The sequence below is a fragment of the Alligator sinensis genome, unplaced genomic scaffold, assembly GCF_000455745.1.
Source record: "Alligator sinensis unplaced genomic scaffold, ASM45574v1 scaffold701_1, whole genome shotgun sequence".
NCBI classification, from domain to species: domain Eukaryota; kingdom Metazoa; phylum Chordata; order Crocodylia; family Alligatoridae; genus Alligator; species Alligator sinensis.
In genome coordinates this window covers 2443536-2447131 of record NW_005841915.1, presented here as the reverse complement: position 1 = coordinate 2447131, position 3596 = coordinate 2443536, and the positions used below count along the sequence as shown (strand labels likewise).

Here is a 3596-nt window from a genome sequence, read left to right as displayed (position 1 = left end):
GCTGCCTGCGCTGCCTGCCCCCAGGACCAGGCAGGGAAGGGGGAACTGCCACATTGCTGCTCTTGTGCGGGCTGAGCCTGGCCCAGCGAGCAGCAGGTTCACCCTTGCCTGCTTGCTCCCCCAGGACAGACAGAGCAGGGTGGGGGGAGCAGTGAGCAGGGATCTGGGGAGGGCAGGGGGGCAGACCTGGGCCAACAGGGGAGACGGGGGGCAGGTGGGGTGTGTATGCTAAGATGTAGCCTAGAGTGGCGGCACATTCATGTAACAGGAGCCAGGGAATATGGATCAGAGAGAAACCTAGAGTGGAGTGGCATCACTTTAAACCACCTAAGGAGTGCTTAAAACTGGTTTGAGGTGTTAATTTGCAGACAGTCCTGGGTTAAGAGCTCCAGCAAGTGCCTAAAATTAACACGTAGCAAGGCCCTTGGAGTAGTATCTTTTATAGGACCTGAGGAAGAATGGCTTACATTCAAAATCTTGTCTCACTTTATCCCAGCTGCATAGTGGGTCCAGTAAAAGTGATCGTTCTAAGAAATCCTTGGCTCTCACATCATTCCTGAACGATCATGGGTACAACATCAGTCTTCTACTACCGTAATACAGACACTGTACAAATGTGGCAGAAGAGTTTCTTCTCTGAAATACTTTACAATCTGTTTAGACAAGACACGCAGATGTGGGGGTTGGACTAGATCAGGGGCAGGCAATTACTTTGAGCGAAGGGCCGCTTCCTGAGTTTTGCCAAACTGTTGAGGGCCTCATTTCCCTTTTCTGGTGCAGGGAAGCAGGAACAGCCCCGTGGTCCCAGGCCAGAAGCCTCTGCTAGGCAGGGGTTTCTGGTTGTGGGGCAAGGGCTGAGTAGACCTTGCTGCTGGGTCCTGCCACTAGCTTCCTCTGGGTCCTACTACCCCAGGCTCCTGTCATCTTTAACAGGCAGCTAGAAGCAAATAAATATTAATTTTCTAATTTTTTAGGGGCCCTGCAGGCTGGATAGAATGGCCTGGTGGGCCGGATCTGGCCCCCAGGCTGTATTTTGCCCACCCTTGGACTAGATGACCTCTGGAGGTCCCTTCCAGCCTGATGTCTCCATGATTTGATGATGTTTGTATGAACTGGAAGGGGGAACAGATGCAGAGGGTCAGGTATCTTCCAGCAATGGGTTTTGGTAGAGCCTTGGATAGAACCTGTGACTTCCAAGTTCCCAATTCAGTGTCACTCTTGCTGTGGGAATTGTTATTGGCCCATTTGTACATACTGTGTGTAGTCCCACCTCCAGTAAAGCACATCAGCATGGAAAGAACTCCAGGATCTGCAAGGGCGAAATCTATCTTAGTGTTTTATTTGTGGGATCCTCATTTTAATGCAAGCATCATATGTAGCAAAGCCATTAAAAAAAAAAAATTATCATTACTGTAGGAGCTATATGCTTGATTATGTTCTGTGCCAAGTGTGTACTTGAGATAAATTGAGGTTATTTCAGAGCATGCTATATTGTCTCCGTGCTTGCAGTTGCAAGCAATGCAGATAGTTGATATAAGGAAGTTCACTTATTTGCTTTTTATGAATCTGAACACCTGTCTGTATTCCTGTCCCAAAGACAGCGCCTTCCCTCCTTTAACAAACTTGAAACCTTAAAAAAAAGCTTTACAGAACTTGTCCTCCCCATACACACACTTTCAACCACTTGTATTCTGCTAGTTTTTTCTGTTTCTCATGAAAAGTAGCCTAGTATAAAAGATGCAAGAACTATTTATTGTAAATAAATTATTCAATAAACTTAGCTTTAGAGGTTTGATGAGGTGACTAAAACTTTAAAATTGGAGAAAAATGAATAGGGAGTACTCTTGCTGCAGTAGAAACAGTAGCATTTTCACATAAATGCAGGTATTCATGCAAACTGTTTCTCAAACATTGATGAGAAGAAACCAGTGCAGACAAACAAACCAAAGTATTCCCTGAATGGTTTTGAACAGCAAATTTAAAAAAATGAACAAATAATGGAGAATGGAGAAGCTGCTCCACATTGAAAGGAATGTTAGCAAATGCATCACCAGCGCTTCTCCTGTTCCTTCGTACCATGTACAGCTTTTTCTTACAATACATGCAGAGAAAAGCTTATAACAAATAGAAAGTCAGACTTGAATCTCATTGGTCGTCTAAAACTAAACTTAAATGGCCCCGTCTGTTAAATATTGCAATTCATTGCTTTTGTTTTAAACAACAAAAACAAACAAACCAAGCTATTAGTCCCAAAGCTAGTCATAAAAGTTGACCTTTGCTTCCTGGTAGTGGTAGCACAACATGAGGGAACCTGGCTGTAAATCCCAAGCAAGCCACGAGTTAAGATAAAGTATGGATGTTTCATATTCCCTTCAGTTTCAAGATATCTGTGACATTATTTGACTGTATTTTTGCTGGTGTGTACGAGAATAGTTTTGAATGTAATACTCTTGTGTTACATAACTGAAGTTTGAATATGGGTATGTGGATGTTGACTTCATAGCTTTCTTACAAAGATGAGAGCAGAACGTAAAACTCTTGAGAAGAGCCAAATTCTAAAGCAGAATATACAGTCTTGTTTATTTGGCACCTGATCTGAAAATATTTTTTGCTAAAATATCCTGTTTTCCTGGACTCTCCTCACCCCCTCTTGAGTCTACCCTCCTGGTGTCTGTCCTGGCTTACTGCTACAGGGTAGACTGGTGCTGTTCAGCCCTTTGGGAACTGAGCTTTAAGAAGTCAGACCCTGTTTCCCAACCATGTAAATGCCACAAGCCTGTCTGTATTGGGCCCTTCAAGTCCTTTCATGCTGGAAACCTGCAATAGTTTAGTGTTCCCTTGCATCTGTCCTTTCCAGCATTGGCAAAACAACTATTTATGTCAAGCAGTTTGGGACTAAGGTATTGCCTCTTCATGACTATAAACTTGGCTGATATGCTCTGAGTTTATGTTGGGGTGCTCCTTATCTTAGCCTTTCCTTTGCTTTTCCTGCTTTGTTTCCTTTAAATCCCCTTTGGATGTACCTCTTTAACAAATAATGTGTTATAAACAAATGCAATATGCATAAAAGAATTATAGATATGTTCCTGTTTGTCACGTGTGCACTGGCAACTTCAAGGCTAATCAAAAGTATGTTATGTAGTAGTAATTTCAGAAAATCAGGATGCCTGTGTAAGGCATAGGTTGGCATCCGGTAGGTAAAAGTATTTTTCTACAGATGTGTTCCCTTTTACACTGCCATTCTTGAGTGCAGGAAAGCCCATGGATAACAGCTGAACTTGGCATTTCACCAACTACACCAAGCTCTAAATTGAGGAAAGTGTGTGTTCAGAAAATCGAACAAACTCCCAGTGCCATTTCATTCTGCCATGGTGCGTTAAAACATCATTGAATGTCAGTTAATCATCTTGAATAGTAGGCTAGTGGTAAATTGTTAAGCTTCAGCATGACAAGGTCAATATTTCTCCTAGAAGAGTCTCTTATATTGTGTCTGTCACACTGGTAGGGAAGGGACAAAAAGGGATTTAAGCATGTGTGGTGGGATTTAAGTGATGTTTAGCCACCTAAGCCCAAAACTGAACCTGAAAACTCCTGCT

The 3596-nt window shown here is 42.9% G+C and overlaps 1 protein-coding gene across 3 annotated transcripts in view; it reads left to right on the top strand.

Annotated features, from left to right (window-relative positions):
• CCDC68 (coiled-coil domain containing 68) overlaps positions 1–3596 on the top strand; it is a 32574-nt gene that overhangs the window by 2228 nt on the left and 26750 nt on the right. Inside the window, exon 1 of one of the 3 annotated variants that reach the window (XM_025198160.1) lies at positions 1015–1142. The exons of the other annotated variants lie outside the window; for them this stretch is intronic. The gene's annotated coding sequence lies outside the window, so the exon portion shown is untranslated. Of the gene's footprint in view, positions 1–1014; positions 1143–3596 lie in introns of those variants that run through there. 3 annotated transcript variants of the gene reach the window in all.